Source organism: Zosterops lateralis, assembly GCF_965231275.1.
Source record: "Zosterops lateralis genome assembly, chromosome: 21".
NCBI lineage: Eukaryota > Metazoa > Chordata > Aves > Passeriformes > Zosteropidae > Zosterops > Zosterops lateralis.
This window is the reverse complement of record NC_139781.1, coordinates 7,771,204-7,794,747: the sequence shown is the minus strand read 5'-3', so window position 1 is coordinate 7,794,747 and position 23,544 is coordinate 7,771,204. Positions and strand designations below refer to the sequence as shown.

The 23,544-nt window shown below is 41.7% G+C and overlaps 1 long non-coding RNA gene across 1 annotated transcript in view; it reads right to left on the bottom strand.

Moving 5' to 3' along the window:
- The window catches only part of LOC310917749, a 53,703-nt gene extending 30,410 nt beyond the window's left edge, over window positions 1-23,293 (bottom strand). Inside the window, exons 1-2 of the long non-coding RNA XR_014591478.1 lie at window positions 22,996-23,293; window positions 21,657-21,796 (exon numbers count right to left, since the gene is read on the bottom strand). This is a non-coding gene — a long non-coding RNA (uncharacterized lncRNA). The remainder of the gene's footprint in view (window positions 1-21,656; window positions 21,797-22,995) is intronic.
- Window positions 23,294-23,544: the final 251 nt, after the last annotated feature.

The window sequence follows — 23,544 nt, the reverse complement described above, 5'->3', positions numbered from 1 at the left end:
AATTTTAAAATTTTGGTGGGCCCTGTACAGGTTTCAGCAGATTTTAGAGGCCTGGCCATTGTAAGCAGCCTGTTCTCAGCTCTGTCATTGCAGAGCTGTGGGGAGGGGATTTAAACATGAGCAGCAATGAAGGTGGCACTTGTGGAATAAGAATAAACAGAAATTCGTGACTAAAAATGAGAGGAAATTATATCTCAATAACTTTTCTAATCAGTTTAAGACTATTACAGACTAAGGATTAAATGCTGCTGGTTGAAATGTGTGTTTTCTGTAGCTAAAATCAAGGAGTTTTCAATAAAAATCAAGATATAGCTATTTATCTGTAGCAAATAACTTTTATAAAGCAAGATGTACAAGTTAGAATGTTGCAAGGTGACACAACAAAATATCAGAACTACAGAAACACAGATGTGAGTTAAAATAGTGAAAAAGTAATAATAAATCATGCAGCATTTAATAAGAGATGGAGCTAGAATGGTTAAAAAGATAAAATGATGAAGAATTAATATTGGCATTAGATGTAAAAGAACTGCAAAAATGCATTTGAAATTGGGTCATTTGGATGGGCAATAATATTATTCATGATATATCATCTACCTGCTGGTTTGTTGAATGATGGGAGCTCAGTTAAAAAATAACCATATTCACAGTGACAATCCATATGTATTTTACTTATATAAGGTTATTATTAAATTAGACAGAATTCATTAAAATGTAGAAATTAAAATTCTGGAAGTAATAGAATCGATTTCTCCTGCTGAATTTCTCCTCTGTCCCTGCCAGGAGTTTGATGTTGTTTGTGACTAATCAAACCGACCTAAAATACCCTATAAATATATATATTTACACCTTAATGCTGGCCAATTTCTGTGTCTTACAGAAATAAACTTATGGAACTTTGAAAATGGCTTCATTCCTTACTAAGGAACAATTTGATACGAGGACAAATCCAGACAAAAAGCTCAGAAAAGGTGAAACAACTCTGCTAAAGGTTGAATAATGGTGTGACCTCAGAAAAAAACGTCTGTGATGGACATCACTCTAGAAATAATGATTTAACACCTGGTAATTAAAATGTCCTACTATTTCCCTTCCTACCCCTTTAGCTGGTAGGATTATCAGTTCTCTAATTCCCTCCACCACCAATTTCCTTCTTCACGCTGCTATTTATTTTAGCAGAAGCAGAACTTTATTTTAACTTAAGCAGAACAGCACTGAGGATTCATGTGCATTTTTATAAACCACAATCAGCAAAATTAACAGCAACCTCTCCACTGGACAGAATCATTTGTGAAAGGTGTTTGAAGACATTGGTGCTCATGGTTCCACCTGTGCACATCCTCAATTAAAACCAGAATAGAGCAACAAAAGAATGGACTCATTGTAATTCCAAATTCTGTCTGAGCTGATCTTCCCTCAGAGATAACTGGGAACCAGTGGAAGACGTGAGCTGAACCCTCAGCTCCAGAGCCTTGGAGGAAATGTGGTTTTCTGGAAGATCCCCTCAGAAATGTTTTCCTTGAGTTTGTTAAAACAAGCGAGGCCTGCCCACCCCTCGTGCCTTGTTTGATTGGTTCCTTTCCAAGCATGACACCATCCCAGGGCATGTGGTTTGAATTAGGGTGAGGCTGTGACAACAGAGAGCAAAGTCATAACAAGGCCAAGCAAGTGCAGGAACATGTTCAGCAAGACCACAGTGAGGATTCCTTAATCCTACAGAGCGGAGCCACGGGAAGTGCAGTCGTGGGTCACTCACAGCAATGGCTTTTCCTCCCCCATCCCTGCACCATCCAGGAGATTCCTGGACTCCTTTGCTGCTGCTGAAGGCATCATCTGCCTCCTCAGTCATTTAAATCCCAATTTACACTCAAATCAGTGAACATCTTTCATGCTGCCTCTTAGTCAATGGAACTCCAAACGGTCTGGCAAAGCCAGAGGTGTTTGGTCACTTCTGTGATGTGATTGACCTTCAAACCACCTCAGCTTTCATGGCTCAAGCTCTGAAATCATTCAATCATGATACCTTTTACAGATGGCTCCAAGGTCACTTAAACTGGAATTAAGAAGGGTTACAACTCAGGCAGCCAGGCCCCGTAGAGCAGCAAAGATATGAGTTAATGAATATATGGAAATAAAGCAAATGAATTGAATATTGTCTCAAGACAATAGCAATAGCAGAATCATTTGAAAACTTGATTAACAGAATAAAAGAGACACTCCCCCACTCAAGTATCCAAAGACCCCAGCTCCCCAAATGCAACAGCCACAGGCTGAATTCTTATGGAAACCCACAACAAACTTGAGCTGTGAGGGAATGGCAACATTCTCCAAAAGCATAACTTTGGGGAAAGGCAGAAATTCCCCAGCATGGCTTTGGGGAAAGGCAGAAATCCCTCAGCTCTATCTACACTGTCATCAATAAATACCTGAGATGGACAGGAATTGGAACCCAGATGGATTTGGGATCCTAACTTGAGCACAGGCTGCCAGGATTTGTGCCAAGGGGAGCCCTGGGGAAGTTCCCTGGTGTGGGGTTTGTACAATCCTCTGGACAATCTGCCAGCTACCAACTTCCCAGGGAGCAAGAACCTGAGGCTACAAGGGCAGACTGAGCAGGAGCTACAGGCTGATCAAGGGCTGGGCTTCTTGCTTAGTCCCTGAGAATACAAACCCAGCAGTTATTTACTGTGCATTCACCCCATTGGGGTAGCAGGTTTTGGCTGGTTTTCTGGCTCTGTCTCCTGTCTCTCTCACTTTCTGCTCTAAGGGACCAATCAAACTTACACCAGTTTCCCTCCATGTGCTGCTGTTTCTGCTGATGGGGTTTCCTGGTCTCTGTGCAGCCACTCACAGCACTCCTGGGAAATGGCACTTTGGTGCAAATATCAATATTATGGTGCTTAGTGATGGTGGCTCCCTTTCCTTGGGATATGTGCCCCCAGATATCCCATTTTCCAGTTTCATCACCAAGCATTTCCAGGAGCCTGCTCTGCAGCAGCAGCATTTGTAGTGAGCAGAACAGATGAACTGAACCCACCATAGACACCTCAGCAACTCCTCAATAGGTTCAGCCACATCCCAGACCCACAGCTGGATTTTGCAGTGCCAGCAAAACTACGTGTGACACCAGCTCTGGAATGGATCTTTACAGCTTGGCATTGCTGCTGCCCCTCTGAGGAAGAACAGGATGATGAGGTGGGAGAACAGAGCCACAGCCTCTCTTGGACTAATGGGTAAAAAATGCAGGCAAGCTATTTTTAGATGAAAGCATGAAAACATTCTGCTTGAATTAAACTCAGAATCAGCTTGAAAAAGCAAGAACAGATGCAAAAATACTTTTAGTAGAAAAATATGTTTAAAATTCTCTAAAAAAGAGTTTGGAAGATGCACTTCCTTAGACAAGGTTTAAAAATGAACCAACAACCACTACTCTTTAACCTTCAAACACTCTTTAAGGCTGTCTGCACTCCCACAGGAGTTTTGGGAATGCTTTGAGTGGGCACAGCAATGCCATGAAGTTGCATCCATGTAAATGAAAATAGCAACCAGACATTTGGCAAACCGGAGTAAATGAGTGAAGAGATTGCCACAGCAAGAATGGACATTTGTCAGCTAAAATCCTTTTTTTTCAGTGTATTTTCCTAGGCTTTATTCAGGATAAAGGTCTTCAAACCTGAAGCTGGGCAGCAGAGCAGAGAGGGGAGGGCTGGCAGGGAGTCAGCCTGTGCTTTCTCACAAAAGTTTTAGCCCAAAACAATTGGCTGTGCCAAAGATCCCCCTCCTGCCACCTCGGCTCTGTTCTGGTACCTACAGCTGAGTTTCATGCTGACTTAGGGATAAAACTTTAATTTAAAATAAAAAAGGATGGCTACATGGCACTCTGCTGAGACAAAGGATGATAAACTGGTGTGAAGTTAAAACACTGCTGGGACTGTATGACTTCTCTACAGGAACTTTGTTCAAATAATGCTACTTTTCAGCTCAGAAAATATAACAGTGCTGCTATTTCATCCTGTGCAAGATCCCACTCTTGTTTTCAGGAGAGAAACCAGTAGCAGTCTGAACTTACCAGGTTCATCTCCAGGTTATTCAAAGTTACACCAGCACCAAGACCAGGTCATGCCCTACCAGATCACCCCATGGCACAGTTTGATCTGGATCAGGTGTGGGCATGGGATCAGATGTTTCTAAAATTAGCCAGAACCCCCAAAGTGGAGTTTGTGCCAGTTTTCCACGGCTCCCTGCCAGCAGCAGACCAAGCAGAAAAGCACAGCAGTACCACAGAGAAACCCTGAACCAGAATAAAGTCAGTCAATATGGATTTAACCTCCCCTGATACTCTGAACACATCTCAGTGATTTAAACTAGGAGAACACTGAATTCCTATCAGGTGCCAGGAATCTGAAAGCCACATTTGCTGTATTTCTAATCTATGGTGCAAGTGCAGAGCGGAAAGGCCAACCTGATAGACATCTATAAACATTTATAAACATCTACAAACATCTATTTTGGTGTTTGGCACCAGCTGAAAACCCAACCCACAGCAGGGATGGAAATGCAGCTTAGCAGAGAAAGCACTGAGCAGAAAGCTGTAATAAAGCAGAACTTCCCACCACAAAGTGCTCCTCATATCCACAAAATTCCTGGAAAGAGGATGATCCATGAAGCCAGAGGGAATTACACTCTATAGAAGGAGGCCAGTTGTGTTTATTTTACACACTGCTGAGTGGGTTCAGTTTAGTCTGAGTAAAGAAGTGTTAGCAGCAGCATTGGTGGAATGGCAAATAAAGCTGAGGCCAAAAGGTGCCGCCTGGGACAGGCTCCTGCACTTCAGTCAGGGGCTCTTTACTGTTCCTTGCCCTGCACCTTTCACTCACAAACTCATTGGCAAAGGCACAGGAGCTTCTTCCACTGAGGCAACCAACATCTATTGGGAAAGGGAGAAAAATTATCCTTTTTTTTTTTAATCAAAAGGATTTTTTTTTTTTTTTATAGCTGATACTGTGAAGAATGTAAGATGAAGCATCATTTCACTCCAATTTCTTCCCTCAACATTGTATTTTGGGCCCTGGACATAGTGAAGTCACTCTTGTTTTCTTATTATACATATATATATATATATATATATTTATACACAATCTCAGGATAAAAGTGATGTCCCAGAATCTCCACAGGCAGCAATGGACAGAAGTAGGTTATATGCAGGAATACCATAAAGCTCAGCTCTGGCTGGGGAGCTCATGGAAATAGCCTGCATTTTCTTCTAGTGAGTTTTGAATTAAAGTTTTGCTTTCTTTTTTTTCTTTCCTTAAATCTGTTTTCAATAAGTGTGGAGCGAAAAAGTATGACGATAATTATAGCTGTCTGTGCAAAACAGAAATGTCAGACCTCACATTTCCCAACTGACCTTTCATCAGATGAAAATTCCCACAGCAATGGTCCCCCAAGCACAGAGTTGGGAACTATGAAAATTTGCAAAACAGCTTTCTGTCCAATAACTCTGTTCATGTGGCAGATGCACAGGTGGGTGTTACTGTGATTTACATGGGAGGATTAGCTTGAAGGTAATAAAAAAGTAATCAAACCTTAAAAGCTGCTCTATGAGAAAGCTTGTGCTGAGCAATCAGGGCACAGCCATGCTGAGGGACTGCTGGTGAAATCTGGTGAGCTGCTGCTCTGACAAGAAAGTCAGATAAAAATGAAAATGGAATATTTGTACAACATGTCTTGTTTTGTCTGGCTCCTTCCATTGATTTTCAATATCTCCTACAGGGGGAACATCCCCAGGAAGGATGAAAAGGTTCTCACTGACTAGTAAACACTGGGATGGGAGATTTTACTTCAATCAATAAAAAATGAGAGAAAGTCACACAAAATCTCAGGCTGGCTGGAAGCAGCCTAGTGCTGGATATCATAAAAACAATGCTTTTTGTTCCCCAAAGTGCTCCACTGGTGAGTACATGGTTCATGAACTGCAGGAACAGAACATGGATTAATGTGTGCAAATATTTTCAGTTTGGGAAGAGTTTTGGAGGCTCCCAGTTTGTCTCATGCCTGACTACAACTCACCCTGCAGCCACAGGTCTACCATGCCATTTTTCCCAGGTGGGTACACAGAATTCCAGAATTGTTTGGGTTGGGATGGACTTTAAAGGTCATCTCATTCCTGCCCTGGGCAGGGACACCTTCCACTAGACAAGGCTGTTCCCAGACTTGGTGAATTTGTCCTTGAACACTTCCAGGGATGGGGAATTCACAACTTGGGGCAATATAAGATTTCTCTCCATAAAATACTCCAGGCAGGAATCAGTCACAACTGCATCCCCTCTCCCTGGAGCACATTCAGCCTCCCAGAGCAGTTTGGGGAGCTGCCAGGTGTCCCCAGGTGTCCTTCAGTCCTCTGTGCTGTCCCACAGCACCGTCCTGCAGCTGACATCCCTCACAGCAGCACATCCCAAGCACCACCCTTGTGGCTTTAAGTTTCAGTTTTCATGTATTTCAGGTTCTGTGGTGCCCAGGGGTGAGCTCTGAGCTCACAGTCAGTGTCACTCAGCTCTGCACACAGCAGGGACACAAAACAAATCCTTTTCCTGCTGCACACCAAGGACAACTTTCAGCCCAAAAGCACAAACAAGGGTGGCTGGAGGGAGGAACAAGAAGGATGGGACCTCACAGCCTGGAGCTGGAATTGGACAATTAAACCCCAATGTGCAAATGGACCAAAGATTATAAAAATGTGAGACCTCATGACCATTTTGTGACCATTTTGGGTCCATTTTGTGGTCATTCTTAGTCCACCTTGGGTGTGGCCCTGGTCAGGCTCTTGTCCTGCCCAAGGTGAACCCTAAAGGCATTTCAATAAATCTCTACTTTATTCTCTTAGCTCTGTCCAGTTTCTATTCCAGGTCAGCCTTCCCAAGGCACCACCCTCACCCATCCCACAGCCCAGCCTGGCCAGGAGCACTGGGGAACACTTCAGAGAGAACCCAGAACCAGTTTCAGCCCTTCAGCCATTTCAATATCTGTTACTCATTGTTTCTTTACGAGAGGACTGGGGCAATCCCCAAGCCTTTCTCTTGTTGTAACAGATTCTCAGCTGTTCAGGACACAACTCCCCTGAGTGAAGGGCAGTAACTCTTTGCAGCTGAGCACTGGGCCCACTTTGTAAGGAAAACATTCCTGCTTTCCTCTAAGAGGCAGCCTTCAGATCCAGAAGTCTTTTTCCTATTCAATGTGTAAAAAATGAGTTCTGTTGGGCACTGTGTGACTGCAGCAGTGCAGTCTGAAGGGCCACATCTTCTTTCACCCTCAAACCCCACTTGTCCTGCATTTCCCTGTCCCTCTAACAAAGCCAGAGCTCCATCACAGACCTCCTGAGCAAAATCCCAGCAACAAACACAGGCAGGTTTGGCCTTTGCACACACATTAACATGTTACTGATGCTCCTAATTAAATTAAATTATTAAAAGCATAAAGTGAATGTGTTTTCTTTCACCTCTAGAGTTGATCTCCAAAAAAATTACCATCTCTTTAATCGAGTGTTTGGTTTTCATGGAGTCGCTGGTTCTGACAGAAAAGTTGTTGGTGAGTTTGTCTTAAGTAGTTAAAAGGCAAGATATATTAAAAAAATGCATCAGATCTAAGCAGAAGTGGATAAAGTATGAAAAAAATCAGAGAAAAAAAATTAATGCTTCTCACTCTCTCTCTAGAGACAAAGACATGGTGTAAGTGGGTTTTTTACTCATTTTAGATTCTGCACAAGCTTACCCAATCATTACATTTCTAAGGGTAGCAAAACACATTTTAATTACTATTTTTTACTCTTTATTTGTATTTTTGTAGTGTCCAAAACATATTTTAATATAATCTATAAAGTCTTTACAGCAGAGCAAGAAAATAAAGATAGGTAATGGAGTGTGAAAAAAGAAATACTAAAATATTTATCCATCATTATCACTTTTGCCCACCACATTTTGTAACACTCCCCAGGCCATTTCCAGGTACATCACAAGCCTGGGAAGTTTCTGAAACCAGAATTTAAAATCCAAGCTTCCAGTGAAACAAGTGCAGCTGCACTTTGTATCCATATCTTTCTAATTTATTTTGATTAATCCTGCTCCTAGAGGTAACCCACTGAAATCAGATGGAGCACTGGCCCAAACCTGCTGCCTGAAAATAATAAACCCAAAATGTAGCACTTTTCCTCCACTTAATAATCAAACTTTCCCCTCCCAATTTCTTAAAGAGCAATGTAATTCTCAATGCAAAAAAAATTTCATTTTTTCAAACGAAGTGTAGAGCACCCCTTTCTCCAGGGTTAGACTGGGATAAAGTAATTCCTGTAGGTTTTCCAAGTTCCACAAGCCACTTTTGTGGCACTAAACCATCAGAAATATCCATGGAATTGGGAATAATAATTAAAAACCCCCTGCACTTGCCCACTTGTGTAGTGCTGTTTGCATTAGACAAGGTACAAATCCGCCCAGAAGTATCAAAATAAGAGGTGATAGATGATGGAGATAAAAGCAAATGAGGTCCTTAACCTCTGAAAGGGGTTCCTAATGCTCCCTCATCCTTGCCAAAGTCCAAGTCTTAATAATCACACGGCTGTGATTTATTACCCCTGTATGGCCACATTCTGAAAGAAGTCCCAGGGGGTCTGTAAATTGCAGATGTAACCACAGATTAATGCTCATAATCCCTGGTAAAAACTCTGCAATAACACTGCTATAGCCTAAAGAAATTCTCCCACTAATATTCCTAATCCTTTCCCATTGGACTTTATGATCCTTCTGTGATTTTCAGGCAGTCCAGCAGTGACTAAATAATATTTATGATTTAATTCTGCTGGTTTTCATTTCCAGACTAGAGGACTTTTAAAAATTTTATTTTAAGTTACACCCACACACATAAATGCTCCCTCCTATAAATCCAGGAAATGACCAAAAGAAAAAATGATAAGAAACGAGAAGATGTTCTGTGTCCTTTATTGCCTCTCCCACCATTGCACATCCGTTTGGAAATTTATATTTCTTGTCAGGCACTGAAAAACACATTTGGGAGAATTAGTGACCTTCCAGTGCTGCTGCTGTAGCATCACACCTTCAACTCCAAACTCACAAACAGCAGGACAAGAAGGAGGAAGAGATTTCTATTTTTTTCCCCCCCTTTTATTACATCATACTTAGTCCCATTCTTTCTTCTGAGACTGAAAAGCTGCCAGTTTTCAAGTGTCCCTCATTAACTTTTAAAACCTAAGCTCTGCTAAAGTCGAGTTATTAGTTTTTTCCTGGCACTGCCTGAAATTGCAGTACCCACATAAGAGCACTAAATCCTAATAGCTACTCAAGGCAAAGCAGGAAACACTGCCTAGTGTGAGATGTGATATTAAATATTTGTACACAATGGGGTCTAACGGGCAGGAATTGGAGCTGGAGGTGATTATGGGGGCTTTTGGAAAGACAGTGATCAAGCTGTTTCAGAAGAAAATTAACTTTAAAAGTCAAAGTGTAAGAAAATATCTAGTAAATAAATAATATTTCTGTTATTTAGGGACATGTGGATATATTTTACAGATATACAGAATAAGTTTCATGCTAGAGAGAGGTTGAATTAAAGGGATTCCAGAATGAGGGTTGGTAAACACAGGGTTGAACATATCTTAAAGGTAAATTCTAAATAGCAATATAAACATAAACAGGATGCCACAAGCCAGATTCTGATCCCCCATAAACCACTCAAGGGCTCTGCAGCACCATCAGTTTGACATTTGGACTCTCCTGCTCTATCAGGAACCTGGGATTTAATTAATAATTGTCTGGAGGAATCAGACTGAAAGATGCCAAGTCAAATATATTTAAATCTCTCTTTGACAGAACGTAAGACCAAAAGACTCTGAACAACATCTACTGATTTGCTATTCCTTTTATAGTGGAATTACTAAAAAAGGAAGCTCAGACTTTTTGATACCTACAGATCTGCAGTTTCAGTGTAACAAGAACAGTATGAAATTCAGTAAGCAGCTTGTTTGAAGGTGTCTAAATGCAATGACACAGGAAGCAAGCAGCACAAACCAGCAAAAAAAGCCCTGTTTTCAAATAAAAGGTCTGGCCATCAGCTTTTTAAGGAGCTGGACCTCATTAGAGTCATTCATCTCTACTCCTCGTGCTTGTAAATGTCACTATGTGGACACAACTCTCCAATAACTACTGTGCTATTCTTGAAAATAATTCTGTGCTTGTCTGAAGTTCAATGTGGCTGTTAAAATGTGCAGCCAAAGAATGGTCACTCTGAAAGGTTCTTACACACCTTCCACCCAGCCATGTGGAATATCACCAAGACAGGCTTGCAAAGGATGTATTAAAAACAAACTATTATAAGTGCAAAATCCAGGGATTTATGATGCTGCTGAATGACTCCACATAAATAATTCAGTATTAACAGGACTTTAAACCTTCCTAGATGTACTGAACCTGATAGAAAATGAACTTCAGCACCTGACTTTTACTTCCAGAAAGGCAATGTATCTTTTTTCCTTCCTTTCTTCTTGAAATTGATTCTCTTTCCTTCCTTTTACTAAACTGGTAAACTGCCAAAATCCCCAGACTGGAGTCCTAATCAATATTCTATAACCAGTTCCCTGGCAGTGATGATGTCCTTAAGGAGAAGGAAGGATCTTTCACTGTTTTAATTTCAAATATCCTGAAGCCTGCAGCAGACACCTTCTGACTGAGCCAGATCCAAGCACACTCTCCTGAGATGAAGGTTGTACTTAATTTCAGGAGAGCACTGTGCATGTTTAAGAAAATAAAAGCTAAGCTGAATGTCTCAAAATACCTCCTTCTACACCTGCATTGCTAACTTCTCCCTGTGACACTGCTAAGGAAAGGAGGGAAAAAGATTCATGAGCACGCAGACAGAACTTGGAGTTGGAAGAAAATACAGGATATTCTTGGAAAATTAACTTGGGTTTAGTTCTGTGGCAGAGTCAGAGCTATTAACTTGGGTTTAGTTCTGTGGTAGTACAAGACCAGATGAGGAGCTGCTCTTTCAAACACAAAAAGATCCCAAACAACCCCAGAACTTGCTACCCCTTAGAGTTTCACACTTGCATGTACACACACACACACACAACACACACTCTTTATGAATAGATTTTTATTTCTGGAAAGTTGCTAGAGAAGCCTGATGGGGTGTGCTGGCAGACCATGACCCACAGGATCATCAGGCTTTGAAGGAATCCCAGATGGGTCAACCCAATTCATCATTTTCTTTCAGAACAGAAGGGAGTTCACCATCCCTAAACTCCCCCCAAAAGTGGGTGTCAATCTCACCTGCTGGGGCTGGTCACCTCCCCTGGAATGTCTCTGCACTGACCCTTCTCACATGGTTTTTCCTAAGCCTCCTCTGGCCTTATTGCCTAATCAAAATAATTGGTCCCTGTCCTTTCCCTCACAGTCCTTAAATATGTTTGCAGACACTTAGAGTTTTCTTTTGGTCTAGACTGAACACGAGCCTTGAGTTTTCCACAGAGATCCCAAAGGTTGATGATCTCCCTGGGGCCTCAGCAGGGAACAGCTGCTGGGAGGACTCAGCCATGCCTTGGAATAAGCCACCAACATAACCCTGCCACTCACAGCAACAGGTTCAAACATTCCTCACGTTGGGGGAAATTTCAGTTTCTCCAGACCCACAACCATAACTTATTTATTGCTGCTTTGACTCTCAAAGCCGTCTGCTCTTAAAGGAAGTTCATTTGATTCTGCTGTAATATGTGGGTTAGAATGTGCATCCATAATTAAAAGGAGTTTGGACAAAGAGACAAACTTCGGGGAAATACACCTACTAAAGGACATGGAAGATCCTGATCTATTCAATTTGCCAATTAAAAATAAAATAAAACATTTGAATGCAGTCTTTCAGAATTACTTTATAAGGAAAGAATAAGGCACCCTGAACTTAGCAAAGGTATAACAAGAGTAAGACCCCACATTCAAAGTAGAAATAAGGTGGAAATTTTTCACAGACAGGTTACCAGGGAATGTGTCAAGATCTCAATCAAGCACAGGGTTCTTCAGTCTAGACCAAGGTCCTTCTAAATGAGGCCCCTTCAACCACATGTGCAATATTAAGGACTGTTTATGCACTAGAGATCATATTATTAATTTCTGGGAATCAAGTCCCTGTTATACCATTTGCAGGTTTCCTTATGGGAAATCAGCTACAGAATATTTGAAGACAGACTCGATTGCTGAGCTGTGAATTAGCTTAGAAGAAAACACCAAACTGCAATTCTATAAAATTTTATGAAAGGAACTGCAATCTTTTCTTCTCCCATTGGTAACTGAATATCCTGCAGTTCTGGTAGGCAGACAGAAAAGGGAGGACAGGAAATGGCTTTCTTAGTAAAATGTAGCCTGAAAGAAAAAAAAGCCCGTGGCATATTTAGAAACTTTTCCCAGATCTTTTTCTCCCATAATTTTTCTGTGGTCATTGAGGAAGGCCTGCTGGAACATCTGTTATTACCCTTTTCCTACCATCATGGAAGTGATGCACTAATTAGAACTTCCATTTGATTGAGTATAAGAGCTCCTACTTCCCTTCTGTTGTTTTGTCTCACTTGATCCTTTCTCTCCTTCTCCCATCCCATCCTCCCTACACTTTTCCTCTCTCAAAGTCCATTTTTTTAGTTTTACAGGTTATTGGTTGGCAATCAGACATCTCTGTTATTAGAAAGGTTTTCCCAATTCTTGAATGAACACTTCAGGCTATGGAATTCTTTCCTTTACCTTATTAATATCAAATAGTACAGTTGCTGTGGTGACCACAAGGTAAATTAAATCAGATTTTTTTGGGGATCTAAAAGTGGGTTCTAGTCTAAGTACCTGTTAGCAATGGAGGGCAATGAATAAATAAATAATGCCCCACAGCTGGAGTAATTTACAAAACATAATGGGGAAAAATTGGCCTTGGCTCTTAGAAATCAGAGCATTAAAAGGGTGTCACGCAGCACAAGGTTAAGGCCTATTAAAACATTGTAATTTTGCAGCCTTTAATGTTATCAGTATTTTCCACTTGACGCTGCCAGATAATAACTAAGAGTGGACAACAAACATCGTGCCTTTACTGGAAGAGAACATCCCCAGCCTGAACAAAATCTCCATTCTCTCCATGTAGATAAGGAGCAAGTGATGACACCTCCGTGCTGAGGTGACTCTTGTCATGCTCAGACAGGGGCTGTGGGTGCTCCCTGCCCTCTTGGACAGATATAGGGCAGACCCCAGAAACCTCCTCAGTTTGTATCCTCGAGCCTTGCTGAGCAAAGAAACAGCAGGATGGGATTCAAAGTCAAACAAGAATCCATAGGGTGATGTTTGGGAGTTGGGATTATTTTTTCTCCTTGAAAAGATCTTGCATTTATTATTATCTTTAATTCAGTGTTGGCTTTGGGCTCCTGTTTAGTTCACACGCTGCTCCATTGGCTGGGGAATAGTTTTGGTGGATGTTTTCCTCCACAAGCTCAGAGAGCAGAGGTGCAGCAGACACCCCAACAGCCAGGGGAGCTGAGCACCCCTGCAGCAGCCCTCTGATGAACCAGAAAAACCAAGTTTCATGTTTTAAGGGGTCATTGCCAGTGCTGGACAGTAACTTCAGCAGCCCTTGTGCTCAGAGCTGTAGGACAGCAAAGCACAATGTACAGAGTCATCGTCATGGCACAATATAAAGAGACATGAAGCCACCAGGGAGTGTCCAAAGGAGGCCACGAGGATGGGGAAGGGTCTGGAGGGGCCTTTTGAGGAGCAGCTGAAGGTACTTGGTTTGTTCTTAGCTCAGGGGGAGACCTCATTGCACTCCTCAACATCCTCATGAGGGGAAGCAGAGAGGCAGGTACTGATCTCTTCACTCATGGCCAATGACAGGACTCAAGGAATCAGCATAAAGGAGAGTTTTAAATTGGATTTCAGGAACGGTTCCTCACCCAGAGGGTGCTGGCACTGCCCAGGCTCCCCAGGGAATGGGCACAGCCTGAGGCTGCCAAAGCTCCAGGAGTGTTTGGATAAAGCTCCAAGGGATGCCCAGGCTGGGATTGCTCAGGTGTAGGGCCAGGAGTTGGACTGGGTCATCCTGACTGGTCCCTTCCAGCTCAGGATATTTTATGGTTCTAGGAGGATAAAGTCAACACTCTGCAGAAGACCCAGCCACACTTGCCTGCCCTTCCCACAGCCTCACCTGCTGGGGCTTTGTCTGAGATTTCTGGTCTCAGGGATTCCCTGTTCTCAGGATATCCACACAGCAGCTGGAGCTCCTGCAGGACCTGAGCACTTTATTCACCCCCACAGCCCCTTCCTGCTGGATTGCAGCAGTGTGGTGCAGTTTGGGTGAAGAATCAGTGAACCTTTTCTTTTTAGTGACATCAGTAAATAAGAATAAAGGAATTGGGATACCTAAAGAAATCTATGAAAAGTTCCTCTACATTTACAAAAATTCTGCCTTTATCTCTTTCCTCACAGTTCTGTGAATCCCTTAAACTCTATAACACCATAGAAGATGGAAATATTTATCATGAGAAAACTGATGTAAGTTGTTAAACAATACCAAGGACTAATAAGGGGAAAATAAAAATCAATAACGGGCCTGTGCTTTAAGCACTGGGCAAAGGTTGCATCTGTATTAGATGGATGAAGCTGCTGCAGCACTGCAGGGAGGGGCTGTTCCTTGGCAGGGAAAGGCAGCAGAGGGTGTAATGCTCAGGAACTCCACTATCCCTTGCCTAGCACAACACCATAGTTAAGAAAAAAATAAAAAAATAAAAAAAAAAGATGGAAAAACAAGGCGAGAAAAGATGATCTTGGCTGAGCACGTAAAGGGTATCTTGAATAAGTGATATTTAAGTCATGTTCTTGTTTATTCTTTTAAACATGCTTGTGGTGAGCAATCATTCACCTGCTATAAATTACGAGCAACTGATAAGTCTCCGTTTATGAGTCTCCAGTCAACAGCACTCATACTAAAAAAAAAACCAAAAAAACAAATGCAAAAGCAAAGCCATCCAGAACCAACAGCTTTTTTTCCAGAGCTGGACCACATAGAAAAGTTTCCAAAGCAGATATGTAGCAGATTTCTTTACAATTTAGTAGCTCAAAAGAATCTCAAAGGGTCAGGCAAAACTCTCCAACCATTCTGTTGTAGTTCTTTGGTAGATGTAAGTTTAATACTAAAAAATAAAATTAATCTGTATGCTTGAAGTCTGGTCTTTTTAATCTTAATTAGTTATGATTTTAAACAGTGTAGAACCTTATCCAGAATAGTTTTAAAAATTGAAAGGACTAAGATCACAGAGCTGAGAATATGAAGTGGGGTTTTATCCAACATATGACTTGATGTTTCCAACTCGTATTCCGTGCTAAGAAGGGGAAAATGAGCTATTAAAAAAAGAAAAAAAAGTATTTTCATAGGAGATCTTCACAAATATGTTACCTCTGCTGACCTTTAGATAAAGGTAAAAAGGTTAATGCAATAGTTTGGAAATTATTAGCCTGAAAAAGGACCAGTGACCTTCTCAGGGTTGTTCCCAGATTTCTCAGCATAGCTTCTAATTCCTGGGAGATCATTTGAGCTGCGCAGAGACCTTACTTAGTCAGAGTCAAAATATTTTTCTGCCTTTGTAGTGGCTCTCCAAATCTATAAAATGTGGAGTTTCCTTTTGTTCCACCTCCACCCCTAGCTGGGGAGGGTGCCAGTGGAGGTTTTCATTCATGGCGCTGCAGCTTTTCCGACCCGACGCCGAACCGGAAAGAACAACAAAGTTGGGATTGACTTCTCCCAAACACGTCCTCTCAACTTCTCAGGGCTTGTCCACTGACCCATCAGCTCCCTCAGTGCATCAAACAATGCTAATTCATTTCATCCATTTACATCACTGCTCAGTTCAGCCAAGAGTTGGGAAACTCCTGATTTAAACCATTATCTCCATTGATAATGGAGACCTAAATGAGGAGAGCAGAAGAAATGCAGAGTTCGGGGTTCTTTCTCAGCTCCTTCAATAACCTGAAATCCACCTTGAGCAAACAATTAGAGATTTATTTATGCCACAATTTGCTTTTAAGGTTGATGTTGGAAAGTAAAATATCTCTGGAATGGCTGCAAGTCTCAGACACTTTTATAAAAACCCCTTTAGAAGTTGAACTGGGCAGTGCCAACTGTAAAGAAACATGGAATGACCTGAATGGGGCAAATTTCAAAGCAGGACATTCAGAAAGGACCACAACACTATTTTGAAGCAGAAATTCCTCACAATTCCAGCCCCTTAGTTTTTCAGATCGAGATTCCTCTCAACCCGAGTCCTGTCCTTTTGTCATTCTGCAAAACACACAAATACAAAGAGAGATCTCAGTTTTGATGCACCACAAAATGCTGCCATTTAATCCTTCAGTCCTTCTGCCCAGCCCTGGAAACTGAAATTTCCTTTAAAATACAAACTACTGCAAAGCAATATTGCTACATACATCATATACACCATGTACCCTGTGCAGAAGGAAATGCTGACACAACCTGCACAATCCCCTTTGAAGGGAGGGGCTTTTGTGAAGATTTATTTTTCACAGTCTCATCACAGCAGAATTGATTCCTGGTCTCTACCACTGGTCCCAGTAACCCAGGAAAGCCACAGATTGCCATCAGCCTTTTTAAAAAGTTTATCCTGCTGATGCTGTTCTTTCCCCAGGAGTGAAAGGAAGGCTGAGGGCAGGATTCAGTCCCAGTGCTCTTTAGGAGTCCCCACCAGGACAAGGACAGTCTAGAAATGAGACACCAATAATAGTGACACACACACCAACTTGTAGGAGCTCAGATGATTTCTCAGCTCTCCCCCTTGCCTGTGTGATTCCCAGTATTAACCACAGTTCACTGGTGTAATAGTGCAAACTCTTTTCCATCCGAGCTCTGTTCAAAAGGCAAATGGTATCTCAAGGAGCGAGTTGACCCCATTATCAGACCCTCTGGGAGTTAAGAGAGCAGCCAGCAGTGGAGGCAGCCAAAATGCCTGAGCTGAGGCCAGCTAAGAAGCCAGCCAGGCAAATCCAGGGCTGCTGGAAAAATACATTCTGGAGCTCAGTGTCTGGGACCCCGAGCTACTATGCACACCCTGCTTCAGTGGATATGGGTGTTGGCTTGAGCCAAAGAGCAGCACAGAAGAGAGGGTGAACAGGAGAAGCAAATTAGACTGGAGTTACATAAAAGGCCTATTGACTTTTTAATGACTTTGTTACTTGGAAGTACCAGGTATCTTTACCAGAACATAATCTCCTCTTTTACAGTAAAAGGCTTTTTAGAGGGAAAAGATATGTAGAAAGGGACCTGACAATATATCCTTACAGGAGTGTAGAGGCATAGAATAGGCAGCACAAGAGAAGGGGGATGAACCTGTCTACTTACAGCCTTTCCAAACTTTGGAAAGTGTATTTTTCAGCCACTGTTGAGCCTAATTTTTCTATAAAGCCAACATTGAGAAGATCTTTGCCACCAAAAGCAGTAGAAAGCAAGCAGATTTATTAAGTTCACAAATTATTATTTACTCACTCCCAGATCTTTATTTTAATAATAAGGAAAATTGTGTAAGATTTTTTAAATGCAGTGTAAATGACAGGACAGAAGATAATTCAGAGATACAGAGTCTGTCCTCCCACTAATTCCAGAAACTCCATTTTGAGGGAATTCTGTTGGTGGGATCCCTGTCTCAAGCTTAGCCAAACACCAGGATGGAGCCATGGCAATGTCCATGCCTGTGAGCACTGTGGAAGTTGATATCCAACTACAATCAGTGCATCAATCACTTATCCTGCTGTACTGAAATGCTGATCTGTCCTATGAACGAAGACCACCTAACGCACAGAGCCTGGCAAGAAATCATTGATGAAATTTAAAAAGTCACACTCCTAGATCACAGTAACGCTATTTCCAAAACCGCTGCACTGTTTTTACCTCTGCCATCAGGTCTCAGCTCATCATTGGAAAGCTGTATTTCCATGAAATGATTAAAGTCTTGAAAAATGTTTGTTCCAGGGATCTCTGCTCCCTTGTCTGGGGAAGCATTTTGCTGAAGCACTGTGTAAGAGGAAAAAAAAAAAACAACCTATGCTCACAGCAGCTACAGAAATGAGAATCCCATAAGAATCTTGGGAAACTGAAAAGTAGATGGAAATATCTGATACAGCTTGGGACTAAAGCACAGTGTTAAAAGTCCATGGCCACTTTTTAGAGCATATAGCTTTTCACTCCTGTGCCATCTGAAGCTCAGGCCTAACACCTGTCCAAGAGCTCAGGCTGAGGTTTGGGCTCAGCTCCCAGCCTAAGGGAACAGAGGATGATTAAGACACACGACAGAAGGCCTCAAGCAGAAAGAAAATTGCCTGAGCTAGAAGCCTATAGCAAAAAGAAAAAAAAAAAAAAAAAAAAAAGAGGATAAGGTGCTCAGAAACGTTTCCAAGCATTGTCAGTGCTTGCAGTGCTTCAGGTTGGAGTGAATTAGCACAGATCAGGTGAAGGAGACTGCTACATGAAAATATCCTGTAACACAAAACTTTCCTGCTGTCAGAAATGCTCTTCTTAATCATTAGTACTTTAGCAAGAAAACACATGTGCACATACACACAAGTTTAACGTTTCTCTGAAAGTCTGATCTCTTGTACTTTAGACCAAATAGAAAACACAGAGCAGGCCAAATTCTGACCAGAATCTGCAGCAAAGTTCAGCTGATCTGTGGTGTTGAAAGCCCATTGCTGCTTAAAACAAGTATTTTACAAGGCAGTGAAATAAACTTTAGATAAACACAGGCAACTGTTGCTTTGGCATGGAGGAGACCGACACGCTTCAGAAATATTACTCCTGTTTTCTCCTCCCAAGACCAAGGAGAGAACACCACTGTGCAGAGAGGACACTGAGACTTCTGGCAGGAGAATCCACAGAGGTCAGAGCACAGTTACAGCAGCCTTGAGTGAGCTGGAAGATGAGAGGCCACTGGAGAAATGGTCTTGTGTCAGCAAAAAGTCATTGAGAGTGTTTGTCACAAGAGGCTGAATGTTGCTGCTTTCCCCAGGGGATGGAGGATTTCCAGCAGAAAGGAAACCTGGGGATGTTTCATCTGGCACCTGGTGAGTCCCATATAGGGCTGGAAGCTGTACAAGCCTGGAGGAGTGTCTGGGAATGTGGCAGTGCCATCAGGGAGTTCAGCTCTGAATTATGCACACACAACACACTCAGCATTGCTCGCACATTTTGCTATTAAAAGGGAGAGGTGTCAGCCCTGCCTCCAATTTCCAAGTTCCTCCTTTATGGTAACGCTCAAGAGTGGCAGAATCTCCATAAAGATACAAAATGAACTGAAGTAATGGAGCAATTCAAGGTGCAATCAATAATTCCCTTCTGCTGAAGTGACAACCAAAGGACAGCCAAGAGACCCAGGTACGATGACTACAAATCCTTTGACAATAATTCCCTGTTACTTCTTTTGCTAAAGCCTTGAAGCTGCCTTTGAAATGGCCCTCAGGGGATTTATGAGAGGTTTCAGTGCTTAAAAGCACCCACTTTTAGCTTCAATAGGAGAACAGATGTTTGGCATTGAACTTCCACTTCCCATGTCACCTGTGCCACACAATCCATGCCAATGTGCAGGAGGAGCAAGGCAGGGCACTTGATTTTCACTTAAACATTCATCACAAGGCAAAAATCAAACCAGCAAATGCTTCAAAATATAGGGCACATTCATTCACAAGGAAAATCTGGTTAATCTTTGCACTATTTACCTTGATAAAATTACTCATTTCAACTAAAAAGGCAAGAAAGAAAGAAGTGAAGCCATTTTTTTCAAGTCTGATCATGCAATGCCAGAAGTCACAGATGATCACTGCTCGTCTCCCATCCTTTTTATTTGGAGGTTACCATTAACAACAGACAGTTACATCAAGACCTGGACAAGTTCTTTTCTAACTTTAAAACCAAACAAAATACACTCAAATGTAGTTCACCTCCATATTACTGTGAGGAACAAAACACAAGAGGTTTGCCAAGCAGAGTGCTGAGGCAATCGGACAGCAAAAAGGCATTTATCAGAACAACTTTCCAGGCTGATGACTTCAGAGCCAATCTAACACCTTTTTGGTAAAAAATAATCAACTTGTATTTATTGATATTATTTGTGATGGTAAATAAACAAGGTATGCACTTTTATGACTATATAATCCGTGTACTTAACAATGGACTGTCTCTTTTACTCATTTCATTTTTCTCAGTGTGGGTGACCAAAAATTTAAAAGGAACATTATCATACATGATTTGATCTACTGGAATGGACACGTTTTTGCCTTCCAGATAAATTTTCAAATTTCTCTCTCTAAATATATATATATATATGGAACAAACAAACACTCAAAAATTTTCATGCAAGCTGTAAGCAATGCATTTTTCTAACCAGCTGTATATTTTAAGTTGGAACTCCCTAGAACTATAATGGGCAGACTCAGATTTTTTTAAAAGGCCACATGAAGTTATGCCCAACATACATTTAAGAAAAAAAGGGATCAGCCACTGAATCTGGGCCACAGAAAAGTGACCATGAACTTCTTAGGTAACCACGTTGTAAAAAGAACTCCAAGGCCTCTCTGGACACGCTGGAGCTCATTATCAAACATTTCACAGTTGTATGAGACATGAGTCAATATGAAAACATGGGTGTAAAAGCAGAGCAAAGGAGCTATTTATTATCACAGAATCCCAGAATGGTTTGGGTTGGAAGGGACCTTAAAGCTCATCTCATTCCATTCTCCCTGCCATGGGCAGGGACACCTTCCACTGTCCCAGGTTGCTCCAAGTCCTGTCCAGCCTGGCCTTGGACATTCCAGGGATCCAGGGGCAGCCACAGCTGCTCTGGGCACCCTGTGCCAGGGCCTGCCCACCCTCACAGGGGAGAATGTTTACTCAATATCCCATCTAACCCTGCCCTCTGGCAGTTTAAAACCATTTCTCCTTGTTCTATGACTACAGATCCCAGTCCCAAGTCCCTCTCCAGCTCTCTTGGAGCCTCTTTAGGTACCAAAAGGCTGCAATAAGATCCCCTGGGGTTTCTCCTCCAGGCTGAACATACCCAGCTCTCACAGCCTTTGCTCACAGGAGAGCTGTTCTAATCCTTCCTTAAAATGGCCCTTAGAATGTTTCAGCTGGCTTTCCACTGCCCCTACCAATCACTGAGTTTGTCAGAAAAGGAAACAGATCCTCCCATTTTACCCAGGTAATCAAACCTGGGTACATCAGCAGTGCTGGGAGCAAGACACCACCAGCTTTACCTTCCTTTAAAGGAGTTTTTGCACATTTCCATGCACCTCTAATAACCCTGCTTCAACAACAAGAGCCAAAATAAAAAACTGGAAGGCTCCACTCCCTCGCAAGGAAGCTGCAGTTGTGTGTGGAGCCATCAAGGACAGCTCTGGGTGTTCATCTGGCCCTCACACCCACCCAGCAGCTGGACAGAGGGGTCATGGAAAAGCAGAGACCCACCCGCACACGTACACCCAGCACTGAATGGGCCCTGAAGGAGATGATGAATGAAAAATGCTCAGCATTGTGAAGTTTCATTTGATTTCCAGCGCTGAGGGAATAAGGCTGACCTTTTGGTTACCATGCAACCTTGGAAAGTGGGAGCTGGGAGAGCGTGTGTCACCCCAACCAAAGGCTTGAGTCAGCTCTTGCTCAGCATCTTATGGACCAGCTGCTGTCTGGACACATGTCCTCATTTAAAGCTGGTCCCCTGCCAAGGAAATATAAGGCAGTCAGAGCTATTTCTTCCTGAAAATCAGATTAAGGAAGCTTGGAAGAAAGGAAAGATTGTATCATCTTGCTACAGTACAAAATTCAGTTGAAAACCAAGAAATAACACTTAGATATCAAAGATAAATGAGCTGTAAGTACAAAGGGTCAACAGAAAATTAGATTCTCCCATCATTTTCTCCAGGGGATGAATTTCCCATCAAAATTCAAGAATCAGAGCTTGATATAAAATGAAAAATGTTGATGCAGCTTTATAACCCACTAAGATGAGAAAATCAGGCATTTCATCATCCAGAAGAGACAGCCATTTCATATAACATAAAACAATTTAGGTCTGACAGTAAAAAATCATAAAAAATCTGATGCAACCTCAAGGTAGCCAATGTCCTCAGCTAATAAAACATCACTCAATATTAAAAAGCAGTTTTTAATAAAAAAGCCTCTCATTTTTAGTGTCTACTTCCCCTCAAAAGCCATTTGACATGCAAATGAATACATAGGCAGTGAAAGACTTCAGGAGAATCTCCAAGGCTAATTGTCAACTCTTCAGCAATTCAGCTGAATTTCAGCATTTGATATCCTCAAACAGGAGAACAGGACTGCAGCCAGAAGCCTCTAAATAGTACAAACATTTGTGCACTTTTACAAGGCAGGTAAAAACCTAAATTATGTTGCTAATTAATTTTATATTTCCTTTGGGTAGCCAAAGAAACCTGGAGCTGCTCAGCAATCATCGAATGATGGGGTTTTGCCAAGTATTCAGGTATGTTATTAACAGAACAAGCCAGAAGAACTGAGATCATGCTTTTTGCAATACCTACAGGGGAAAAAAAAGTCAAATCCAAAGCAAGCTCACACAAAGCAAATATCTACATGAGGCAGAAAGGGAGAAAGGAGCACCAAAGCACCCGAGACATTTAAATACAAGTAAAAAAGCCTTTAAAAACATTTCTCCAAACTAAGACAACAAAGCCAAGACTATAATTCAATGGCAGTGAGTACCAACTACAGCAAAGAAAAATATTTACAAGAAATTGAGAACAAAATGCTAATTTGATCAACTTGCAGAAGATACAAGGTATAATTTGCAGTATGCACACATTGTCCAAATAGACTACATCAGATTTAATTGATTTTTGTAATTGAGCATGGCACCATAAGCCAAACTTTCCTACATACCTGCACTGTGTAGGTGTGATGCCCTGGAGAGAAATAGACAGGCAGGACATTAAATAGAATATTTTTACCTTCAAAGCTGCTTCCCTGTCTCCTTTTAACCTGCACAGTCTTTTTTGTTTTCCTTACAAAGATCTTGTAATTCAATTGAGGAACATCTGTGTTCATATCAGCTTTTAAGATACTTAAGCCCTGATTTCCATACACAAATATTCACTTCCCTCTGCACCCACCAGTGAAAGCAACAGCCTCTCTTCTTCATTCTCAGGGCACAAATTAAAGCCAACTCTCTTTTCTTCTTATCAAGTTCATCTGTTCAGTTGATGTTAAAGGGTATCAACTATTAACCACAATATGAGAGGTTAATAAATAACATTTTGAAAATAGATTTTTTAAAAATATGTAAAAAAATAATACTTTTTCTTCCCCACATACAGCCTTCAATCACCAGTCCTCTTGAATCTACTGTGTGGATCTATTGCTTATAAAGGTACATTCTTACAAGTTTTCCACATTTCCCATCCTAAATCACTCTCCAAATGAATTCCAGAG